The 26,776-nt window shown below is 37.4% G+C and overlaps 1 non-coding gene across 1 annotated transcript; it reads left to right on the forward strand.

Moving 5' to 3' along the window:
* Nucleotides 1–2,304: 2,304 nt before the first annotated feature.
* On the forward strand, nt 2,305–2,377 carry TRNAY-GUA (transfer RNA tyrosine (anticodon GUA)). Its single transcript has one exon. It is a non-coding gene; the product is annotated as a tRNA-Tyr (tRNA).
* The last annotated feature ends 24,399 nt before the right edge of the window (nt 2,378–26,776 follow it).

The following is a 26,776-nucleotide window of genomic DNA, read 5'->3' on the forward strand; positions in this document are numbered from 1 at the left end:
CTGCCTTCAATCTTTCCCAGCATCAGGGTCTTTTCAAATGAGTCAGCTCTTTGCATGAGGTGGCCAGAGTATTAGAGTTTCAGCTTCAGTATCAGTCCTAAAGAACACCCAGGACTGATCTCCTTTAGGATGGACTGGTTGGATCTCCTTGCAGTCCAAGGGACTCTCAAGAGTTCTCTCCTTACTAATGTTACTTAGAAAATTCTAAGTAACATCAAAAGCAGCTACTAGAACTAATAAGTAAATTTATCAAGGTCGAAGGATTCAAATTCTGTATGCATTTGATAATTATATTTCTACATACTAGCAACAAATGATTAAAATTGAAATTTTTGAAAATGTCACTTACAGTAACAAAATGATACTTAGGAACAATTACTTAAAATATGTACAATACCTATAAAATAAACTCTATGAAATATTTTTGTGAGAAGACAAATAAATGGAAATATACATTGCATTTTTAGTTTGGAAGATACATTAGGTTTGCAGTTTCCCAAATTAATCTATAAATTTATTATAGTAAACTTTTTTTAGTAGAAATTGACAAAGTGATTTAAGAATTTTTATTATAGATGACCTAGAGTAGCCAAGATTATCTCAAAAAATAAAAACAAAGTACTTTCTGATTTTAGACTTACTGTAATGATATAGCAACCACAATTTTGTGACAATGGTGAAAGGACAGACAAGTAAGTCAATAGAACAGAATAAAATATTGAGATATATGTAACCAATAGATTTTAGAAACACTGGTAAGTACATAATAAAGAATGTATTATTATTCTATAACCAAATGTTATAAAATAGTTGTGTGTGTTTAGATTTTCTGGACACCTTATAAGTCTACAAAATTGCAATTATTAGATTTTCAACAGATATTCTAAGGTACTTAAATGAGCAAAAGAGTTTTGAAAATTTGTGCTGGAAAAACTGGATATACATAAGAAACAAGTGAACCATGAACTAAAACCAAAATTAAGTTCAGATCAATTATAGATCCAGATATTAAATAACAAAGATAAAATTGTTTAAAAATAGGAAGTATCTTTGTAACTTTGTAAGATGGAGCACACAAAAATTAATCATAAAATCAAAAATTAAAAATTAGATTTTAATAAAATTAAAAATGATTGCTCATCAAAAATCACCATCAAGAAAAGAAAAATGCAAGGCAAAGACTTGGAGAAAATATTTGCTATATACAAGTGCACCAAGAATGGGATCCAGAATATATATTTTTACAAAGCAATAATCAAAAGAAAAATAACTCAACACAAAAAGAGAAGGAAGGACAGGCAAGACTTGAATAGATATTTCATAGGATGAGCAACATCATTTAGTCATCAATAAGATAATTTAGTGAGTTATCAGTTCACTCACTAGCATGGCTAAAATTTGGAAGACTGGCAATTTCAAGTGTTAACTTGAAAAATGAAACTTTAATGCAAGCAAAACTGGAATTCATTCACTGCTGGAAATGCTACAACCACTTTGGAAAACCACTCATCTGTTTCATATGACATTAAACTTAAACTAAAATTTGAGCCAGAAGTTCACTTCAAGGTAATTATCCAGGAAACAGAAAAGCCTATGTGGCACAAAATAATTTGTATTATAATGTTTATAATATTTCCAGCCCACAACTGGAAATCACCAAAATGGCCATCAACATGTAAATACATAGAGGAATATATAGTGCATCCATTTAATAGAATACTGGTCAATAATAAGAAGAAATAAAGTTTTATCATGATCTTGCAGAAATTCAGCCAAATTTCTGGGCTTCTCTTCTAATTCTAGTCCTCTTGCTATTTCCACCACATCTCTAGTTACTTCCTCCACTGAAGTCTTGATTTTCTCAAAATCATCCATGAGGTTTGGAATCAATTTCTTTCAAACTCCTGTTAATGTTGATATTTTTACTTTTTCCCATAAATCAAAAATGTTTTTAATGGCATCTAGAATACTGAGTCCAGAAAACTTACAATTCATGCTGCCCAGATCCATCAGAGGAATCACTATCTATGGCAGCCACAACCTTAACAAAGTGTTTTGTTTTGTTTGTTTGTTTTTAATGATCAAAAAAACTTGAAAATTGAGATGACTCCCTGATCTATGAGTTGCAGAATGGATGCTATTTTGGCAAGCATGAAAATACCATAATTCTTATACATTCCCATCATAGCTCTTGAGTAACCAGATGCATTGTCAATAAGCATATTTTGAAAAGATTTTTTTCCCCCAGGTAGTAGTTCTCAACAATAAGCCTAAAATATTTGTAAACCATGTTGTGAATGGGTTTTCCTGGTGGCTCAGAGGGTAAAGCATCTGCCTGTAATGCAGGAGACCCAGGTTTGATCCCTGGGTCAGGAAGATCCTCTGGAGAAGGAAATGGCAAACCACTCCAGTACTCTTGCCTGGAAAATCCCATGGATGGAGAAGCCTAGTAGGCTACAGTCCAAGTGATCGCAAAGAGTCAGACACAACAAAGTGACTTCACTCCCTCTCTCATGTTGTAAACAGATGTGTTGTCATCTAGGCTTCATTGGTTCAGTTCTAGAGAACAGAGTAGATTGAGCATAATTCTGAATAGCCCTAGGGTTTTTAGAACAATAATTAGCATTGGCCTCAATTTATAGTCACCAGCTGCCTTAGTTCCCAACAAGAAACTCAGCCTGTCCTTTGAGGGTAAGGATTGGCTGTTCCTCTGTAGCTATGAAAGTCCTGGATTATATATTCCTTCAATATAAGGCTTTTCATCTACAAGTATTTTGTTTAGTGTAGTCCCTTTCATTAATTATTTTAGGTAGATCTGGATAACTTGCTACAGTTTCTACACCAGTACTGATGCTTTACCTTGCACTTTTATGGCAGAGATGGTTTCTTTCCTTAAACCTCATGAATCAACTTAAACTTTCTCCCCTATCATAGTCTTCATAGAATTGAAGAGAGTTGGGGCCTTGCCCTGGATTAGGCTGTAGCTTAAGAGAATATTGTGGCTGGTTTAATCTTCTGTCTAGACTGCTAAAACATAGCAATAAGTTTGTCTCTTTTTCTTGTGATTCTTGAGTTCACTGGAGTAACACTTTCAATTTCCTTCAAGAATTTTACCTTTTATAAAGGTGTTTATAACTTGGCTAATTGCTTGGCATAAGAGGCCTAGCTTTCAACCGGTCTTGGCTTTTGACAAGACTTCCTCAAAAGGAAAACAAAGCAAAACAAAAAAGCTTAAATCATTTCTAGCTTTTGATTTAAAGTGAACATTGTGTGACTGTGTGACTTTTCTTTCACTTAAACACTTAGAGGCCACTGTAGGGTGGCCTAATTTCAATGCTGTCGCGTTTCAAAAATCAGAGAGGACTGAGGGATGGAGCGAGATGGGGAAATAGCCGATCAGCGCAGCAGTAAGAATGCACACATTGAACAATAAAGCTCGCTGTCTTAAACAACCACTTTATGGCACCCCCCAAAAATTACAGTGGTAACACTAAAGATGACTGATCACAGAACACCAAAATAAATAAATGATGAAACTTTTGAAATATTTCAGTAATTAACAAAATTTGACACACAGGGTTTCCCTGGTGGCTCAGTGGTAAAGAATTTGCCTGTCAATGCAGGAAACTTGGGTTCAATCCCTGATCCAGGAAGATCCCACAGGCTGCAGAGCAACTAAGTCCATGTACCACAACTACCGATCCTGTGCTCTAGAGCCCAAGAACTGCAACTACTGAAGCCTGCACACCCTAGAGCCTGTGCTCCTCAACAAGAGAAGACACCACAATGAGAAGCCCAGGCAATGCAACTAGAGGGTAGACCCTACCCACACAGCGAAGACCCAGCACAACCAAAAATAAATAAATAAAATTATAAAAATGTTGGACTCAGAGATAAGTGAGCAAATGCTGTTGGAAAAAAATGGCACCAATAGACTTGCCTGATGCAAAGTTTCCATAACCTTTTTAAAATTGAAAAAGATGCAATATCCACAAAGTGCAGTAAAATAAAATGAGATATGTCTGTAGATCATAAATTCTGCATTGCCAAAGTTCAATAAATATCATATATCCTCATTTTACTTTATATATATGGTTTTGAAACAGAGTGCTAAGTTATTCAACAAATTATTAAATACTTCTCTCTTGAAGTACTCTCCCCTGCTGGCTTCTGAATCAGTGCAGGCTCCTAAATTTCTCCCTACATCAATAGCCACTTCTTGGTCTTCTTTGCTGGACCATCTAATTTTTCACAACGTCTAAATTATGGTGTATTCTGGAGTGTAGTCTTTGGACCTCTTCTCTATCTACTCTTATTCTCTGTGTGAGTCCATCAAATCCTTTGGATCCAAGCACCAAAAGAACTGCATCACTCACAAATATATGTTTTTAACTTTGATTTCTCCCTCTGAAATGCTTCCTGGAATGGCCTTATCTAGAATTACTCTTTGCCACTATCTTTTTTCCTTGTGTTTCATTTTTTATTATAGCCCTTATCACTGCCACACACACACACACACATACACACACACACACACATATAATGTGTTTAAGGATTTAATATCTGCACCTACTCTATAAATAAATGCTATTTGAAGGCAAAGCTTTGTTCACCACTGTATTCTCAATGCCCAAAATAATAGCTTGTTGTTCAGTCGTTCAAGTCCAAGGCTGAAAGAGCTGAGTGCATAGACTTTGTCCTGCACCAATGAGATGAGCAACAGTCTTCGAACTTACAGCCATATCTGGTTATTAGGCCAGTCTTCACAGCATCGGGATGGCTGCTGCTTCATGTCAGCCTTCACATTTTACACACATTTCTATTGTGCCCAGCCGTTACCTGTAAAAACAGGCAGAGAATTCTACAGAATATAGTTCTAACTTTTCTAAGTTGACACAGTCCACAGTTACCACATGGAGTATCTTCCTTCTTGGAGAAAGTGATAGTCCAGTAGAAAGCAGAATAAAGGAGGGAGAAAGACATGCTAAGCTCTGAGAGAAGCAAGTCCCAGACAGAGCTGACAGTGAAGGTGAAGGCCTGACCTGAAGCGTGCTGAGAGTGCTCCCAGAATAGGAAGGTCAGCATGGCTGCAGTGGGGGAAGGGAGAGAAAGATGCCGTCAAAGAGGTGCCTAGGGCATCAACTGTTTGGGGCTTCTGCTTCCCATCATACTCCAGGCAGTGCACATAGAAGACAGCCAATAAGTATATTTTAAGAAGGCAATAAATGCACAAATAATTAATTTTCTTTGTAATATGGGAGTTAAGAAAATTGAGTTAGTTTAGGAAGAACTCTAATATAAACTACTTAAGTTCATGAATTCTAACTTGTCTGTGTGGTGGCTACAATGTCTTTTCAGCATCAGCACATGAGGGTTGTCTTATCTGCATCTCCATAAAACTCAAAGAAACAAGGGTGTGGATAACACAGCCATCTTCTCTACACTAATCATGCAGTGAAGTGAAAGTCACTCAGTCGTGTCTGACTCTTTGAGACCCCATGGACTATAAAGTCCATGGAATTCTCCAGTCCAGAATACTGGAGTGGATAGCCTATCCCTTCTCCAGTGGATCTACCCAACCCAGCAATTGAACCGGGATCTCCTGCATTGCAGGAGGATTCTTTACCAACTAAGCTATCAGGGAAGCCTGACACCAATCATATCTAAGATCAACACTGCAGAAGATATAAAAAAGTTCTGAAAAGATTAGATCTGTCATCAGAAAGATGAAATGACAGATTAAATTCTCACTAAATGCAGATCCCAAAGAGGTTACAATTTTTACTGAGATAGATATTTACAGGATGGAGGAGCAGATGGCTAACTCCAGACAATAGCTAAACAGTCAAACCAAGCAGAGACTATAGAGACACAATATTATTATTATTATGAAGTTATGAATGGGAGCATGAGTCAACTATGTGCTGATTTACATACAAAATACACATTTTTATTAGGTTTACACATGGATGATACTCTTATGAAAGCTCATGTAACAGCAGCACCTCTGAGGAAGGAGCTATACTTGAGGGCACTTGATTGGAACTTGAGGAAGGTCTTTGGAGGCACTTGAGATTCCAGTGAATTACTCAAAACATTAATGATTTCTCTAACATATTAGAAAAATACAAATTAAAAATATAGCTGGGAAGCAATCATCCTCTAGTTACTACAAGCCAGGGTAAATCTCTACTTTTAGTCTCTTTAAAATCTGAACTCAATATATCTCAGAATCCAGTAAGCATACGGAGAAAGTTTTTAGCTGAGAAAATAAAAGAACACTACTTTTCTTGCACTTGAATCATGGAGACATCTGCCATAAGGAGAAGTAAATTTCCTGAGACAGAATAACAGACCACGTCTGCTATATTGTGCAGATACAGGACACATAATCAATTAACCTTTAAAACACATAAGAAAAGGAAACTCTGTCAGAAAACAAACAAGAAAAACAACAACAACAACAAAAACACCCTAAAAATGACCAGTCTAATAACTATGAAAAAAACAAGACTTTAAATGGGCATGTAGACAAAAGATAACCCATTTGTCCTGAAGGAGAAGGGCAAATCAACTAAGTCATAAGCAATGCAATTGATAAAGAAGTGTAACATACAGGAAAATCACTAAGAAGTTACTCATAATTGTTCTCATGAATAATATTCATCAGTTTAACAGTTTGGTTTCCAAAATGGAAAACAAATAATAGAATAATGAACCACTAATGTGGATAAAATAAAGTCAGCCACTCTTTCAACTGTTTCCCCATCTATTTGCCATTAAGTGATGGGACCGGATGCCATGATCTTAGTTTTCCGAATGCTGAGCTTTAAGCCAACTTTTCCACTCTCCTCTTTCACATTCATTTTTGTCCTTATATAGAATCAAATCCAAAATAAGCTGACTATCCTAGACAAGGTCTAGAAATTATGGTACTATTATAACAAAGCAGGAGGCCTTCCTGGAACAGACCTCCCCCTGCCTCCATGTCCACTGCCTGCCTCTTGTTTGTTGAAAATCTTTAGTCACTTAGACCTTCCTCAAGTTCCAAGGGGAAAAAATTAATCAGAGAAGTGAGACAAAGTAGAAACAATGTATGACAAAACCCACTGAAAAAATAAATAAATAAAAAATAAAAAAATTTAAAAAAAGTAGAAACAAAGGAAAACAGTCAAGCAAAACAAAAAATATTACCTTACCCATTAAACAAAGTCAAGGACATTTAGTTCCTCCTTAAGAGCTATAGATAACAATATGATGCTTTCAAATTGTGGTGCTGGATAAGATCCTTGAGAGTCCCTACGGCTGCAAGGAGATCAAACCAGCCAATCCTAAAGGAAGTAAACCCTGTATATTCATCAGAAGCACTGATGCTGAAGCTCCAATACTTAGGCCACCTGATGGAAAGAGCTGACTCATTGAAAAAGACCCTGTTGTTGAGAAAGACTGAAGGCAAAAGGAGAAGGGGATGGCAGAGGATGAAATGGTTAGAAAACATCACTAACTCAATGGACACAAATCTGAATAAACTCTGGGAGATAACAAAGGACAGGGGAGCCTGATGTAATGCAGTCCATGGGGTCACCAAGAGTGGACATGACATAGAAACTGAAGAGCAGCAACAGTTCTTGAGCTATTTTGCAGATACTGAAACCACCACTAGCTCGAAGAAGTATGCTGACCACAAGCAGTTAGACCCCAAACCAGTAGAAACCAGAAGGTTGATAATTTGTTTCCTACAATGACCTTACTACCAACAAATCAGAAGAATATCCATAAGCTAATCATGCAACCCACAACCCCTTCCCTCACCCTATCTTTAAAAATATTTCCCTGAAAGCCATTGAGCAACTGGGAAATTCTGAATATTAGCCAACCATACAACTGAACAACAATTCCTTTCCTGGTGCCTACAATCATAGTTGTACTTTCTTTTACCATAACCCTGTGTCAGTAGACTGACTGTACTGTGTACAGGCTAATAGACCCAAGTTTGGTTTGCTAACACTGTGGACTAAATTGATGTACATGTTTTATATATATCTTAGTTGTTTCTACTGAAGCCATCATTATGCCTATTTGGCTCATTTTAAATGAAGATGTATTTACTTTGAGCAAAAGTATTGGTGAAGATATGTGTGTATTAGTCACTCAGTCATGTCCTATTCTTTGTGATCCCATAGACTGTAGCCCATCAGGCTCCTCTGTCCATGGGATTCTCCAAGCAAGTATGCTGGAGTGGGATCTTCCCAACCCAGGGATCGAACCTGGGTCTCTTCCATTGCAGGCATATTCTTTATCATCTGAGCTGCCAGGGAAGCCCAGTGAAGATATGACCTATGACCTAATATTATTCATAGCCCTGTTGCAGATCACAATGCTCTGAATTTCCAGACTTATATAATGAAAGCTGGTATGGATCACCTTTCTAAAATTCAGTACAACTCACATAAAATTTCCTACAGAAACAGGGAACTGATTAAGGCTTTGTAAAAGTTGGAATTAAATATGAAGTGAAATTCTTGAAAAGTAGAAAATTAACAAGACCAAAAAAAAAAAAAAAAAGAAACTCCTTAACTGAGTTCCTCTAATATAGTTTTCAGAATTTGCTCTAACATTTTTAAAGCATTCAATAAATACAGAAGTTGTCTTCCAAGTCACCTGATTGCTACTAATTGCCTTATATTTACAGAAGAGCAAGATTTCTAAGTGGAGCAAGATGAACTTTTAATTATTTTTCACACTTCATCAAACTCAGTGGGGGATTCTAAAATTCTTTCAAGTCTCCTGCCAGTAGGAAATACTTTTTATGCTAGAAACATCTTCTTAATGGAAGTTATAAGCTATAGAGAAAGAAAAGGCATGAACTTAGATCAAAGTAAGTCTGTTAGGAAAAAAAAAGTGTCATCGGAAGCCTGAACATTACTTTGAAAGATGAAAGAAATTGAGACCACAGAGATCACAGTTCAGAAAAGAAAGACAAATAAGAAAATCAAGAAAGAGATGTAGTCTCTTCAGAAGTCCATTGAAACAGACAGTGTTGTGAATGCATGTAAATATTCTTGCATATACAAATTTACAAAGTTTGCCTTGTTTCGGCAGCCAGATATGAGAGATAATGCTGAAAACTCCTTGCTTTGAATGTTGGGTGCATGCACGTCAGATACCCTTGCATAATTTACTCTGACTACTTCAAAGGTAAAATTGTCTCTTAATGATAATGTCTGAATCAAAATAGTGAGAAATAACAGGCAAATACATGGGAGCTATGAAGGCAACATGTTCTGTTAGTTATATGAGAATGTCAACAGAACAGTGAATTGGGGAACATCTCCAATGGAGGTGAGACTGAAGAGAGATTCATGACATCAGAGAACCCTCTTTATTAATGAGGATATACTTGGTACAATGGAAATTGTGGTATACTTGAAACAAGGACAGAAATAACATACACAGGAAGGATATCCTAGTCATATCTTAATTCACATCCAATAACAAATTCCTTGACTTTTTCCACCAACAGTTGTCATTCTCAAGCTGCTGGAGCTTCATTCATATAAGAGTCAACAGTCTTGAATGCATTTGTATTTGATACTGTGAGAACAAATATTGTAGATAAAAATTCTAGATTGACTCTGCAAGTAACTAGAATTCTCATGCTGGAAGGAAAAAGGAGAAACAAAGACAGCAAATGACTGAACTCCCAATATTTTTTTAATACTTTGCTATTACAATTTTTTTTCTGTACTGGACATGGACTATACTCAGTTCAGTTCAGTTGCTCAGTCGTGTCGGACTCATCACGACCCCATGGACTGCAGCAAGGGAGGCCTCCCTGTCCAGCGCCAACATCTGGAGCTTACTCAATCTCACATTCATTAAGGCGGTGATGTCATCCAGCCATCTCATCCTCTGCCATCCCCTTCTCTTCCTGCTTTCAATCTTTCCCCGCATCAGGGTCTTTTCCAATGAGTCAGTTTTTCTTCGCATCAGGTGGCTTTAAGTATCGGAGTTTCAGTTTCAGTATCAGTCCTTTCAATGAATATTCAGGACTGATTTCCTTTAGGATGGACTGGTTGGATCTCCTTGCAGATCAAGGGACTCTCAAGAGTCTTCTCCAACAACACAGTTCAAAAGCATCAATTCTTCAATGCTCAGATTTCTTTATAGTCCAACTCTCACATCCATACAAGACTACTGGAAAAACCATAGCTTTGACTAGATCGACCTTTGTTGGCAAAGTAAATGTCTCTGCTTTTTAATATGCTGTCTAGGTTGGTCATAACTTTTCTTCCAAGGAGCAAGTGTCTTTTAATTTTGTGGCTGCAGTCACCATCTGCAGTGATTTTGGTGCCCCCAAAAATAAAGTTAGCCACTGTTCCCACTGTTTCCCTATCTATTTGCCATGAAGTGATGGGACTGGATGCCATGATCTTAGTTTTCTGAATTTTGAGTTTTAAGTTAACTCTTCCACTCTCCTCTTTCACTTGCATCAAGAGGCTCTTTAGTTCCTCTTCATTTTCTGCCATAAGTGTGGTGTCATCTGCATATCTGAGGTTATTGATATTTCTCCTGGCAATCTTGATTCCAGCTTGTGTTTCATCCAGCCCAGCATGTCTCATGATGTACTCTGCATATAGGTTAAATAAGCAGGATGACAATATACAGCCTTGATGTACTCCTTTCCCTATTTAGAACCAGTCTATCATTCCATGTCCAATTCTAACAATTGCTTCCTGAACTACATACAAATTTCTCAAGGGGCAGGTCAGGTGGTCTGGTATTCCCATCTCTCTAAGAGTTTCCCACAGTTTGCCGTGGTCCACACAGTCAAAGGCTTTGGCATAGTCCATAAAGCAAAAGTAGATGTTTTTCTGGAACTTTCTTGCTTTTTTGATGATCCAGGGGATGTTGGCAATTTGATGTTCCTCTGCCTTTTCTAAATCCAGCTTGAACATCTGGAAGTTCACGGCTGAAGACTGGCTTGGAGAATTTTGAGCATTACTTTATTAACATGTGAGATGAGTGACACTGTGCAGTAGTTGGAGCATTCTTTGGGATTGGAATGAAAACCGACCTTTTCCAGTCTTGTGGCCACTGCTGAGTTTTCCAAATTTGCTGGCATATTGAGTGCAGTACTTTCACAGCATCATCTTTCAGGATGTGAAATAGCTCAAGTGGAATTCCATCATCTCCACTAGCTTTGTTCATACTGATGCTTCCTAAGTCCCACTTGACTTCACATTCCAGAATGTCTGGCTCTAGGTTGATGATCACACCATTGTGATTATCTGGGTCATGAAAATCTTTTTTGTATAGTTCTGTGTATTCTTGCCACCTCTTCTTAATATCTTCTGCTTATGTTAAGTCTATACCGTTTCTATCTTTTATTGTGCCCATCTTTGCATGAAATATTCCCTTGGTATCTCTAATTTTCTTGAAGAGATCTCTAGACTTCCCCATTCTATTGTTTTCCTCTATTTCTTTGAATTGATAACTGAGGAAGGCTTTCTCATCTCTCCTGGCTATTCTTTGGAACACTGCATTCAAATGGGTATATCTTTCCTTTTCTCCTTTGCTTCACTCCTCTTCTATTCACAGCTATTTGTAAGGCCTCCTCAGACAAACATTTTGCTTTTTTTCATTTATTTTCTTTGGGGATGGTCTTGATCCCTGCCTCCTGTACAATGTCATGAACCTCCATCTATATTTCTTCAGGCACTCTATCAGATCTAATCCCTTGAATCTATTTCTCATTCTACTGCATAATCATAAGGGATATGATTTAGGTCATACCTGAATGGTCCAGTGGTTTTCCCTACTTTCTCTTCAATTTAAGTCTGAATTTGAAAATAAGGAGTTCATGATCTGAGCCACAGTCAGCTCCTGGTCTTGTTTTTGGTGACTGTATAGAACTTCTCCATCTTTGACTGCAAAGAATATAATCAATCTGATTTCAATATTGACCATCTGATGATGTCCATGTGTAGAGTCTTCTCTTGTGTTGTTGGAAGTGGGTGTTTGCTATGACCAGGGCGTTCTCTTGGCAAATCTTTATTAGCCTTTGCCCTGCTTCATTCTGTACTCCAAGGCCAAAATTGCCTGTTACTCTATGTATTTCTTGACTTCCTACTTTTGTATTATACTTGGGAAATTCATTTACTCCAGTGGTATGATGATGTAATCCAATAACTTTCTTTACATGTGTGCGGCTTGAGCATCAGTCTTGTTTGCTACATTGTCTCCTAAGGATAGCTGTGATGCCAAGGACTTATATGTAGTTCCACTCAGACTCAGATACTCTTCAAATCTCACATGTTTTTAATTTCCTCTGGGCAGTATTTCCCAGACTTCACTCATTGGACCATGCCAATCTTTTGTGTGGAATATTTGTAATAGGCTTTCTTAAAATTCACAGTGTATGAGAAGGATGAAAAGAATGTCCAAAATGTTTATATTTTTATGATGTTTTATAAGATACAAAGTGAAAAATCGTTTTGACATAAAGATATTCCTCAGTATTATATAACTTCTCTTAAACATGGTAGAAGTTTTTCTCATTTTCAATTACTACATGAAGAGAATTAGTCACAACAGAAAATAAACAGCATGACAAATTTTTAAGCCAAATAAATATTTTACTATTATTCATCTTTGAAGTTCTTCTCCTCAGTTACTAAATCCTGTTTCTGAGTCAGATATAAAATATGTAAAGGAAGCATTTTCATTCCCCCTCTGGCCAAGAAATCAGTTTCTTGTCCCTTGCTCTAATAACTTCTCTTTTTTCTAACTTCAAAAGTTTGTTTAAACTTACTCCAAATATATAGAATTAATTCCATCTTCCTTCCATTAGAAATGCATTTTTCTATTGTGTAAATTTCCATTGTAATATTCAGCATGAGTCCAATTTTGCAGCTATCTGAGATCCACTTAGATTGTATTTACTTCTTTCAGTTATAACATTTATTTTATATTATCACACTCTGCACAGGTACACAGAGATCCACTTAGATTGTACTTCTTTCAGTTACCACATTTATTTCATTTTATCACAGTCTGCACAGGTACACAGAGACCTAAAGTCAAAGTAAATGTTTTTGGCCCAAATTCCTATAATTTCTATTGATGGCTACTTTCAAGCTAAATGAAGATATCAAAAAAGAGTTGATAGGCCATATACAACAAACCTGCAGCAAATATTATTCTTAATGGTGAAACACTGAAAACATTTCCTCTAAAACCAGGAACAGAACAAGGGTGCTCACTCTCACCACTGCTATTCAATATAATTTTGGAAGTCTTAGCCACAGCAATCAGAGAAGACAAAAAATAAAAGGAATCCAGACTGGAAGAAAAGTAAAACTCTCACTGTTTTCAGATGACATTATTCTTTTCATAGAAAGCCTTAAAGATGCCAGCAGAAAATTGCTAGTGCTAACCAATGAATATAGTAAAGTCACAGGATACAAAATTAATGCACAGAAATCCCTTGCACTCCTATACACTAACAATAAGAAATCAGAAAGAGAAATTAAGGAAACAATCCCATTCACTATTGCAACAAAAAGAATACAATTTGTAGCAATAAATTTACCCAGAGACAAAAGACATATATGCAGAAAACTATAAGATATTGATGAAAGAAATTAAAGATGACACAAATAGATGGAGACATATATCATGTTCTTGGATTGGAAGAATTAATATTGTGAAAATGTCTTCACTACCCAAAGCAATCTATAGACTCAATGCAATCCTTATCAAACTACCAATGGTATTTTTCACAGAACTAGAACAAATAATTTCACAATTTGTATGGAAACACAAAAGATCATGAATAGACAAAGCAATCTCAGGAAAGAAGAATGGAGCTGAAGGAATCAACCGTCTTATTTCAGATTATACTGTCATCAAGATATTATGGTACTGCCACAAAAACAGAAATACAGACCAATGGAACAATATAAAAAGTCGAGATAAATCCATACACTTGTGGACACCTTATCACATACAATAGAGAAAATACAGTCTCTTCAATAAATGATGCTGGGAAAATTGGGCAGCTACGTGTAAAAGAATGAAAAAATAACATTTTCTAACACCATATACAGAAATAAATTCAAAATGAACTAAAGACCTACAGATAAGACCAGAAATTATTTAAAAAAAAAAAAAAAACAACAATAAAAGTGAAGCTACCAAGCTAAAGAAAAATAATAATAAAGCACTTACATGCATGTCAAACAAACAAAAAAAAAAGCTCTTAGAGGAAAACATAGGGAGAACACTCTTTGACAGAAATCATAGCAAGATCCTCTATGACCTACCTCCTTAGAGTAATAGAAATAAAAACAAAAATAAACACATGGGACATAATTCAACTTAAAAGCTTTATCACAACTAAAGAAACTATAAGAAAGGTGAAAAGACAACCTTCAGATTAGCAAATGAAACAACTGACAAAGATTTATCTCCAAATTATAAAAGCAGTTCATGCAGCTCAGTATGAGAAAAACAAACAATCCAATTAAAGAGTGGGCAGAAGACCTAAACAGATGGCTAATAAGGCCATGAAAAGATGCTCAACATTGCTCATTATTAGAGAAATGCAAATCAAAACTACAATGAGCTATCACCTCACACAGGTCAGAAAGGCCATCATCAAAAAATCTACACACAATAAATGCTGGAAAGGGTGTGGCACAAAGGGAACCCTCTTGTACTGTTGGTGGGAATGCAAATTGATATAGTCACTATGAAGAACATTATGGAGATTTCTTTAAAAACTAGGAATAAAACTACTGTGTGTGCATGCGTGCATTAGTGCGTTAGTTGCTCAGTCATGTCCAACTCTTTGCAACCCCATGGACTTTAGCCCACCAAGCTCCTATGTCCATGGAATTTTTTTCCAGGCAAGAATACTGGAGTGGGTAATTATTTCCTTCTTTAGGTGATCTCCCCAACCTAGGGATCTAATCCTGGTCTTCTGCATTGGGAAGACCCAGTGGGACCCCAAAACTGGTGCTCTGTGACAATCTAGAGGGGTGGGGTGGGGAGGGAGGTGTCAGGGAAGTTTAAGAGAGAGGGGACATGTGTATGCCTCTGACTGATTCATGTTAATGTATGGCAGAAACCATCACAATAATATAATTATCTTCCAATTAAAAATGAAATAAAAATTTTAAAAAGAGCTGATGATTTTAAGCAACAGTTTCTTTTTATTAACCTTCCCCAAATGTACCCTGTAAATTTCCTCAAATAAGAGCATCAGTCTCATGACAATGTGTGTGTGTGTGTGTGTGTGTGTGTGTGTGTGTGTGTGTGTTTGAACTTGTGTGTTAGTCACCCAGTCAAGTCTGACTCTTTGTGACCCCTCAGACTGTAGCCCTCCAGGCTCCTATGTCCATGAAGTTCTCCAGGCCAGAATACTGAAGTGAATAGCCATTCCCTTCTCCAGAGAATCTTCCCAACCCAGGGACCAAACCTGAGTCTCTTGCATTGCAGGCAGGTTCTTTTTATTGTCTGAGCCACCAGGGAACATGTTCTTCCCAGTTTTTGTAATCAACTGTACTATCTCCAACAACACATCATTCTAGTATGGTAAAGTGTAAATTTGAAAATAAGATCCTATTTTGTTTAGTCTTACTGGGTGGGGAATCACTTTCTAAATCCCTTTTCAATAATTCAAAAACAAGTTTTCTAATTTCAAAAGGGAAAAAAGTGGCAACTTCACTGTTCAAACAAGATTTCTAATTTCAAAAGAAAAAATGGCAACTCTTCAATGTATGATGAGATTTTTAAAACTCTAAAAATACACTTCATATTTTTATTATTGTGTTTATTCTCATTCTATTGCTCTTTGGTTGCTAAGTCATCTCCAACTCTTTGCGAACCCCTGAACTGTAGCACACCAAGCACCTTTGTCTTCCACTATCACCCAGAGTTTGCTCAAATTCATGTCCACTGAGTCAGTGATGCTATCTAACCATCCCATCCTCTGCTGCGCCTTCTCTTTTAGCCTTCAATCTTTCCCAACACCAGGGGCTTTTTTTCAGTGAGTCCATTCTTTGCATCAGGTAGCCAAAGTATTGGAACTTCAGCTTCAGCAACAGTTATTCCAGTGAATATTCAGGGTTGATTTCTTTTAGGATTGATTGGTTTGATCTACTTGCTGTCCAAGAGTTTTCTCCAGCACTACAGTTTGAAAGCATAAATTCTTTGGTGCTCAGCTTTCTTTATCCTTCAACTCTCACATCCATACATGACTACTGGAAAAACCATAGCTTTGACTATATAGACCTTTGTCAGCAAATGATGTCTCTGCTTTTTAATACACTGTCTAGGTTCGTCATAACTTTTCTTTAAATTTCATGGTTGTAGTCACTGTCAACAGTGGAGCCCAAGAAAAAAATATGTCATTGCTTCCACTTTTCCCCCATCTGTTTGCCATGAAGTCATGGAGCTGGATGTCATGATTTTATTTTTTTAACGTTGAGTTTCAAGCCAGCTTTTTCACTCACTTCCTTCCCCCCTCATCAAGAGGCTCTTTAGTTCCACTTCACTTTTATTTTATCTTATTTCTATTTATCTCCATGCTGCTGCTGCTGCTAAGTCACTTCAGTCGTGTCCGACTCTGTGTGATCCCATAGACGGCAGCCCACCAGGCTACCCCATCCCTGGGATTCTCCAGGCAAAAACCCTGGAGTGGGTTGCCATTTCCTTCTCCAATGTGTGAAAGTGAAAAGTGAAAGTGAAGTAGCTCAGTCATGCCCGACTCTTAGCGACCCCATGTACCGCAGCCTACCAGGCTCCTCCATCCATGGGATTTTCCAGGCAAGAGTACTGGAGTGGGATGCCATTGCCTTCTCTGATTTATCTTCATAGATCTCCATAATTGTGTAGTACTGTTTGTGAGAATTTGGAGTCCTTTAGTGATCATTTTTTATACAGTTCATAGGGTTCTCATGGTGAGAATATTGTAGTGGTTTGCCATTCCTTCCTCCAGTGGACCACATTTTGTCAGAACTCTCCACTATAACCTGTCCATTTTGGGTGGCTATGACTCATAGCTTTGTTGAGTTAAGCAAGCCCCTTTTCCACTACAAGGCTGTAATCCATGAAGGCCCATGAGAATGAGGATGAGAGAGGGCCAAAAGAGAATGAGATGGTTGGATAGAATCATTGACTCAATGAACATGGGCTTGAGCAAACTCTGGGAGATAGTGAGGGGCAGGAAAGCCTGATGTGCTGCAGTCTATGGGGTCGCAAAGTGTTGGACATGACAAATGTATGTTTTAGTAACACATAGTATATTATGATAAGTTTACTTGGAGAATATCATCTGAACAGAAGCTCAGGAAGTGGAATTAATATATTTGAAATCTTTTTTTTTCCCTATTTTTTTTAAAAATTTTATTTTATTAGTTGGAGGCCAATTACTTCACAACATTTCAGTGGGTTTTGTCATACATTGACACGAATCAGCCATGGAGTTACACGTATTCCCCATCCCGATCCCCCCTCCCACCTCCCTCTCCACCCGACTCCTCTGGGTCCTCCCAGTGCACCAGGCCCGAGCACTCGTCTCATGCATCTCACCTGGGCTAGTGATCTGTTTCACCATAGATAATATACATGCTGTTCTTTTGAAACATCCCACCCTCCTCTTCTCCCACAGAGTTCAAAAGTCTGTTCTGTACTTCTGTGTCTCTTTTTCTGTTTGAAATCTTTTAAATGAGTACAAGACAAATAAAATTTAGAAATTGTGATGCTCAAATAGAAAGATAAAAGTGAACCCATACTCTTTTCAAACTACATCATTTCTAATTTTGCCTCTAAAATGACTGAGAAAGGATGTCAGCCACTGTCTGTGCCCAGGTAAAATTAACTGATGTTTCGACTAAAAGAAAACTATAACTCTTTGGAAAGGGCTCTAGGCAGAAAAACTCAAGTTGAGACAAGACATACTTTTATTACCAGAGTTAGGACTGATTCAAAAGACATTCTTCATAATGTTGGAATGGACAAAGGAGCTATTTAAAAAGACTTGTTCACCAAGTTCAAACCATTTAAGCAATATGAAAATAACAATAATAATGCCATGAAAATCCAGCTGCTCCTAGTGAGGTTTTAAAAGATCAACTACTGTCAGATATGGTAAACAGCAGGTATATAAGGATTTCTAATTTACAGAAATACTGCATGTTAATCAGTTTATGGTCATAAAATGTCGTCAACAAATCCACGATTTGCTACCAGAGCCCAGACAGGAAAGAGGAAGAAGGATAATAGCGAAAGGCAACATCTTTCCCTCAAAGTGGTTTTATGTTCTGTGACTGCATTAAGAAAACCTCTCTCCACGTTTGAGCTGCCCTTTGTTAAAGCACGAGGGTTTTGCCCTACACTTTATGCAGCTGTAACTACGGAGATATTTTCCCTGTTTTCCCTGCAGCATCTATAAAATTCTCAGGCAGGGTCTCTGGAGTGAGAAGATAAATCTTCCTAGAAATAAATTCAATGTTGTAAACGGTGTCCGTCTCCTTTAACCATTTGGTTTTAAGTAGAGATTGCAGCTTAACTGACATGATGGTTTTCTTTTCTTTTTTTTTATTAATTATTTATCAAGTCATTTAAAAGTAACTGTAATAAGCCTATTATGTATTAACATAGTATTACATATTAACATATAAGTACATTTTAATGAAAACCAGCCATATTAAAAAAAATTAAGCTATGTATTAATTCATTTAAAATAATTATAATAAAACTGGTATGTGTTAATATAAGAACATATTTTATTAACTTAGCTATTTTCCTAGATAAAAAAAGTCAGTGAGAAGAGGGGAATTGTTTTACATTTTCCAAATCACCTAATGTTTGGCTTAAAGAAAACAGCTGGGTTTTCACATATGCTTCTGCATGAATTCTGCTGGGATAGACTCTTTTGCTTGCAGTCTGTGAGGAAGAACCAGCCTCACACAGATAGTAGCTGGGAAAGGAAGCGGTATTCTAGTGGTCATTTAAGAAAAATGTATTCCTCTTTGATACTACAATTAATATAAGTGATAGTTTCTTTTTTTTTTTTTTAACTTGATAAGAATTTTATTTTATTTTATTTTTATTTTTTAATTTTACTTGGAAGCCAATTATTTTTACAATATTGTGGTGATTTTTGCCATACATTCACATGAATCAGCCGTGGGTGTACATCAGCCATGGATGTATTCCCCATCTTGACCCTCCCTCCCACCTCCCTCCCATCCCATCCCTCAGGGTCATCCCAGTGCACCAGCCCAGAGCATCCTGTCTCATGCATCTAACCTGGACTGGCGATCTATTTCACATATGATAATATACATGTTTCAATTATATTCTCTCAAATCCTCCCACCGTCAGCTTCTCCCACAGAGTCCAAAAGTCTGTTCTTTACATCTGTGTCTCTTTTGCTGTCTGGCATACAGGGTCATCGTTACCAACTTTCTAAATTCCATATATATGCATTAATATACTGTATTGGAGTTTTTCTTTCTTACTTACTTACTTCTGTATAATAGGCTTCAGTTTCATCCACCTCAATAGAATTGACTCAAATGCATTCTTTTTAATAGCTGAGTAATATTCCATGGTGTATATGTACCAAAACTTTCTTATCCATTCAACTGCTGATGGACATCTAGGTTGCTTCCATGTCCTGGTTATTGTGAAGCAGGAATTCATAGGACCTGGACTCCATCTGAGGCCTGTCCATGCTGATCGTGCTTGGCCACTTCTCCAGTGAACTTTGAACTCTCTGCTTAGTGCCTGTGGGAACGACAATGGAAGGATAAACCCCCTCTGGACAGGGGAACCTTGAAGATCGTATCCATGTTACTCATCGCCTAAGAGAAAAGAGACACTAATCACCCCTGCCTCCCGACAGTATCTATCAGAATGTAACCACAGGCTTATCGGATATTAACTGGTTGGAATGTAACCATGGGCTTATTGACTATTAACTGTTTGAACACATAACACATGAATGATGGGGTTATTGTGATTGTATTTACCCTTCCTTTGTAAGCATCAAGGGATTGGGGTGGTGGGTTTGGACACGTACATATGGGGTATAAAAGATTTTCACAAATGCTGGTTGGGGTCCTTGGCTAAGAGGAGACTCTGCCTTGGGCCCGCTGGTGTAATAAACTGCACTCCACTATCTGCATTGTCCTTCTGAGTGAGTTTGTTTCCCTGAAAGGGTGGCTATAACAATTGTAAACAGTGCTGCGATAAACATTATGGTACACATGTCTATTTCAATTCTGATTTCCTCGGTGTATGGCAGTTCTATTTCCAGTTTTTTAAGAAATCTCCACACTGTTCTCCATAGTGGCTGTACTAGTTTGCATTCCCACCAACAGTGTAAGAGGGTTCCTTTTTCTCCACACCCTCTCTAGCATTTATTGCTTACAGACTCTTTGAGAGTAGCCATTCTGCCCAACTTGAGATGGTACCTCATTGTGGTTTTGATTTGCATTTCTCTGATGATGAGTGATGCTGAGCATCCTTTCATGTGTTTGTTAGCTATCTGTATGCCTTCTTTGGAGAAATGTGATTGACCAGTTTTCCCAGCACCACTTTTAGGTTGTTGTGTTTTCATTTTCATTCGTTTCTATGTATATTTTGATTTCTTCTCTGGTTTCTTCTGTGATTTGTTGGTTATTCAGAAGTGTGTTGTTCAGCCTCCATATGTTTGTATTTTTAATATTTTTTTTTCCCTGTAGTTGATATCTAATCTTACCACATTGTGATCAGAAAAGATGTTTGAGATTTCAATTTTTTTTTTTTTTTTTTTTAATTTACCAAGGCCCAGCATGTGATCTATCCTGGAGAAGGTTCTGTGTGCATTTGAGAAAAAGGTGAAATTCATTGTTTTAAGGTGAGATGTCCTATAGATATCAATTAGGTCTAACTGGTCCATTGTATCATTTAAAGTTTGTGTTTCCTTGCTAATTTTCTGTTTAGTTGATCTATCCATAGGTGTGAGTAGGGTATTAAAGTCTCCCACTATTATCGCATTACTGTTAATTTCCTCTTTCACATTTGCTAGCATTCGCCTTACATATTGTGGTGCTCTTATGTTGGGTGCATATATATTTATAATTGTTATATCTTCTTCTTGAATTGATCCTTTGATCATTATGTAGTGTCCTTTTTTGTCTCTTTCCATGGCCTTTATTTCAAAGTCTATTTTATCTGATATGAGTATGCTACTCCTGCTTTCTTTTGGTCTCCATTTGCGCGAAATATCTTTCTCCAGCCCTTCGCTTCCATTCTGCGTGAGTCTCTGGGTTTGAGGTGGGTCTCTTGTAGACAACATATATAGGAGTCTTGTTTTTTATTCCATTCAGCCAGTCTTTGTCTTTTGGTTGGGGCATTCAATCCATTTACATTTAAGGTAATTATTGATAAGTATGATCCCATTGCCATTTACTTTGTTGTTTTGGGTTCAAGTTTATAAACCTTTTCTTTGTTTCCTGGCTAGGTAAGATGGTTTAGCATTTGTTGAAGAGCTAGTTTGGTGGTGCTGAATTATTTGAGCTTTTGTTTGTCTGTAAAGCTTTTGGTTTCTCTTTCATGTTTGAATGAGATCCTTGCTGGGTACGGTAATCTGGGTTGTAGGTTTTTCTCTTTCATCACTTTAATATGTACTGCTATTCCTTTCTGGCTTGAAGAGTTTCTACTGAAAGATCGCTGTTACCCTTATAGGGATCCCCTTGTGGGTTATTTGTTGTTTTTTCCCTTGCTGTTTTTAATATTTGTTCTTTGTGCTTGATCTTTGTTAATTTGATTAATATATGTCTTGGGTGTTTTGCCTTGGGTTTATCCTGTTTGGGACTCTATGGGATTCTTGGACTTGTATGACTTTTTTCTTCCCCATTTTAGGGAAGTTTTCAACTATTATCTCCTCAAGAATTTTCTCATGGCCTTTCTTTTTGTCCTCTTCTTCTGGGACTCCTATGATTCAAATGTTGGGGCGTTTCACATGACAATGTGAAGAGGTCTCTGAGGTTGTCTTCATTTCTTTTAATTCTTTATTCTTTTTTCCACTCTGCTTCATTTATTTCCACCATTCTGTCTTCCACCTCACTTATCCTATCTTCTGCTTCAGTTATTCTACTGTTGGTTCCCTCCAGAGTGCTTTTGATCTCAGTATTGCATTATTCATTATTGATTGACTCTTTTTTGTTTCTTCTAGGTCCTTGTTAAACTTCTCTTGCATCTTCTCAATCCTTGTCTCCAGACTATTTATCTGTAACTCCATTTTGTATTCAAAATTTTGAATCATTTTTACTATCATTATTCTGAATTCTTTTTCAGTTAGACTCCCTATCTCCTCCTCTTTTGTTTGGTTTGGTGGGCTTTTATCACGTTCCTTTACATGCTGAATATTTCTCCGCCTTTTCATCTTGTTTAGGTTACTGTGTTTGGGGTGGCCTTTCTGTATGCTGGAAGTTTGTGGTTCCTCTTTATTGTGGAGGTTCCTCTTTATTGTGGAGGTTCCTCCCAGTGGTGGGGTTCAGCAAGTGGCTTGTCAAGGTTTCCTGGTTAGGGAAGCTTGCATCAGTGCTCTGGTGAGTGGAGCTGGATCTCCTCTCTGGAGTGCAATGAAGTGTCCAGTAGTGAGTTTTGAGGTGTCTATATATTTGGTGTGACTTTTTGCCACCTGTGTTTTTGTGCTCAGGGTTATGTTCCTGCGTTGCTGGAGAATTAGCTTGGTATGTCTTGCTCTGAAACTTGTTGGCTCTTGGGTGGAGCTTGGTTTCAGTGTAGGTATGGAAGATTTTGGGTGAGCTCTTGTCGATTAATGTTCCCTGGAATCAGGAGTTTTCTGGTGTTCTCAAGTTTTGGATTTAAGCCTCTTGCCTCTGGCTTTCAGTCTTGTTCTTACAGTAGCCTCAAGAGTTCTCCATCCATACAGCACTGATAATAAAACATCTAGGTTAATGGTGAAAAGATTCTCCACGGTGGGGGACACCCAGAGAGGTTCACAGAGTTACATGAAGAAGAGGGAGGAGGGAGATAGAGGTGACCAGGAGGAGAAGAGGGGAAATCAAAAGGGGAGAGAGCAATCTAGCCAGTAATCAATTCCTTATTTGCTCTCCACAGTCTGGAACACTCAGAGATGTTCAGAGTTCCATAGAGAAGAAAAGAGGGAGGAAGGAGATAGAGGTGACCAGGAGGATAGGAGGGGGAGTCAAAAAGAGAGAGACCAGTCTAACCTGTGATCAGTTCACTAAGTGTTCTCCACAGCCTGGAACACCCAAAGAGATTCACAGAGCTAAGTAGAGAAGTGAAGGGGGAGGGAGGAGATAGAGGTGACCTGGGGGAGAAAAAAGAGAGTCAAAAGGGGAGAGAGCAATCAAGCCAGTAATCACACTCCTAAGTAAAAATGGGTACTGAAGATTGGATTCTTAAAGGTACAGAATTGACGACAAATACCAAAAAGCAAAGATTAACAATCTAGAATGGAGGTTAGACTCTCAAAAATACAATATTAAAAAATAAAATGAAATATATATATATATATATATATATATATATATATATATATATATATATATATATAATGAAATTTGCTTTAAAAATAGGGTCTTTTTTTTTGCAAGGTAATAGTAGGTTTTAAAAATGAAAATTAAAGGAGTAATAAAAACTTAAAAATAAAAAATATTAAAAAATGATAACAGTAAAATATATCTAGGAATTTTCTCTGGAGCTGTTGAGGGCAGTGTGGGTCAGTTCAGCTCCAGATAATTCCCTGTTCCAGCTTATACTTCTTCTCAAGGTCTATAGGTCCCTTCCAATGTAGCCAGTGCTAACTACAGGGTTTTAATCTGTTGCACCCATCTCTTCCAAAGCCGTTCCCTCTTCTTTGTTTATTTTGGCTTCCTCTGTTTGCAAGTCTCTTCAGGTATGCCCCTCGGTTTCCTGGGTGCACAGCAGGAGCATCGTCTCAGGTATGCCATATGTCTCCTCTGGGGAGCTGATCTCTGGCTGCGACTCTCCTGGCAGAGGTCAACTGTCCAGGATCCCAGGAAGATTTGGTTAGCAACTGGGAGCCTGCTTGCAGTTTGGTAGGGGATGCTGTCTCTGGGGCCAAGTTTGCCCCTTGCCTTCTGGCTCTGGCTGTCGCCCGCCTGCCTCCCTGCCTCTGGTGGGGAATGGGCTGGTCCCCAGCCGACTAGCTTTCCTCTGGTATTCACTCAGTCCTTTGTTCTGTGAGCGGCCCAGGCGGTGCCTTAGGTTAGAGCTTTTTGAAGGAAAGGTCTCTCTCTCTCTCTCTCTCTCTCTCTCTCTCTTTCCTCTCTCTCTCTCTCTCTCTCTCTCTCTCTCTCTTTCCTCTTCTCTCTCTCTGGACATTCAGGCCCAGTCCTTACCCTAAGCGATGCAGCCAGTGCCTGCCTGTTCAGCCCCCACTTGCTGGGGGTGGACGCAAGTGTCTGGGCTACTTCTCTGCTGGGAGTTGCAGTTAGGTGCGTGATCTGCGGGTTTTATTTATTTATTTTTTCCTCCCAGTTATGTTGCCCTCTGAGATCCCAAAACTCCCCACAGACCCGTGAGTGAGAGGGTTTCCTGGTGTTTGGAAACTTCTCCTCTTTTACGACTGCCTCCCCAGCACAGCTCTCCATGCCTAATTCTTTTGTCTCTCTTTTTATCTTTCGTATTTTGTCCTATCTCCTTTCGAAGACAATGGGCTGCCTTTATGGGTGCCTGGTGTGCTCTGCCAGCGTTCAGAAATTGCTTTGTGGTATTTTCTCAGCGTTCAAATGATCTTTCAGTGAATTTGTAGGGGAGAAAGTGGTCTCTCTGTCTTATCCCTCCGCCATCTTAGCTGAGTCGATGGTTTTATTTTCTGAGAAAGCTTCTGTTTTCAAGTAAATAGTTTTGGTGCAGGCTAACTTCACCATTTTGCTCACTGAGTACTCTCCTATGATAGACAATACTGAAGTTGTCATTTTCTAAGCTATGGTAATTTGTTTCAGTTGTAATAGTTTCAACTTTTAAAAAAACTTTTACTTTACTGTAAAAGTTATATATATAGGCTTATATATAAAAGTTTTATATATATATATACATGAATATATGTATATAACATATGTGTGTATGTATATATATATAGAGAGAGATTTTCCAGGTAATGCTAATGGTAAAGAACCTGCCTGCCAATGCAGGAGACATAAGAGACCTGAGTTTGATCCCTGGGTCAGGAAGAGCCCCTGGAGGAGGTCATGAAAACCCACTCCAGTATTCTTACCTGGAGAATCCCATGGACAGAGGAGCCTGGTAGGCTACCTTCCATAGGGTTGCAAAGAGTTGAACACAACTGAGCAACTGATTGTGAGCGTGCACACATACACACACACATGTACATATATATGAAGTTTTTCATGACATTTAAAAAAGACTAATTGTGTTGCTGGAAATATGGAATAGATATAGTTCTCCTATTCTTCCCATTAAATAGAAATTTTAAAATCCTGAGATTATATATAAATTAAAATAAGCAGACTATGAAAGTGGGCCAGTATAAGGCAGGCCAGCTGAGGACACAGGACTCCAAAAAACACAGTGACATATTCCCTATTTTTTCTTTCTTTTTTTTTTTTTTTTTTTTGGTCTCATACATCCTACATGAAGTAATATCAACCTGAAAACTAGAAACCTGGAAACATGAACAGGTGCAGACAAGAAAAACCCCAAGAAAAGCCTTCTCTCTCTAGCCAAAGGTACATAAAAAGACACCCTGACAAGAAAGAGAGCTTTCAGATAATAATCACTCTACTCCAGTCAAAGACATCAGAAAACAAAAAAGGCATACATCTGAAAGGAAAGAGTAAACTGTTCCTGTTTGCAATGACATGATAGTCTACATACATAATAATAAACTGATTGAACTAGTAAGGGTGTTCATCAAGATCTCAAGATATAAGATAAACACAAAAATCAACAAATTTCTATATTCTAGCTATGAATACATAGGCACTAAAATTAAGAACCCAGTACTATTTACAGTTATTTTAGTAAATAAAAATACTTAAATATAAACCCAAGAAAACATGTTTACGGCTTATGTGCTAAACAATACAATGAAGATCTATACATGGGGATACATAACATGCTTGTATTTTGAAAGATTCAATATAGCACAGATGTCAATTCTCCCCCTAACTGATATGAAGGTTGTATGCAATTTCTAGTAATACTTTGGAAAATTATTTTGCAGATAAGGACAACATTATTCTAAAAAATATATGGAAAAGCAAAGAAACTAAAATTTTTAAAAGAATTTTGAAAACAAAGGTAAATTTGAATGAGTTGCTCTCCACAATTTCAAGATTTATTATGCAGTTACATTTATGAAGATATGTAGTATTGATGACTAAACAATGATAAGAAATAGAGAATGAGCTCATATAGATATGCCCAACTTATTTTTTTAAGCAAAAAAAGGAAGATAACATTTCAGGAAATGATGCTACAGCAATATTAGACAACTACAAGTAAAAAAGAAAGAAAGAAAACTCAACATATTTCTCACATTTAAAAAAGTCCTAAAAATGGATCATAAAGTAAAATGTAAACTATAAAGCCATAAAAGTTTTAGAAAAATTTAAGAACAAAACTGCAGCATCTAAAGCTAGTCAAGGAATTCCTTAACCTTGACATGAAAAGCATGAACCATGAAAGGAAAAACAGATAAGTCAGACTTCACCAAAATTTATAACATTTTCTCTATGAA

This window comes from Muntiacus reevesi, chromosome 10 (genome assembly GCF_963930625.1).
Source record: "Muntiacus reevesi chromosome 10, mMunRee1.1, whole genome shotgun sequence".
Taxonomy (NCBI): domain Eukaryota; kingdom Metazoa; phylum Chordata; class Mammalia; order Artiodactyla; family Cervidae; genus Muntiacus; species Muntiacus reevesi.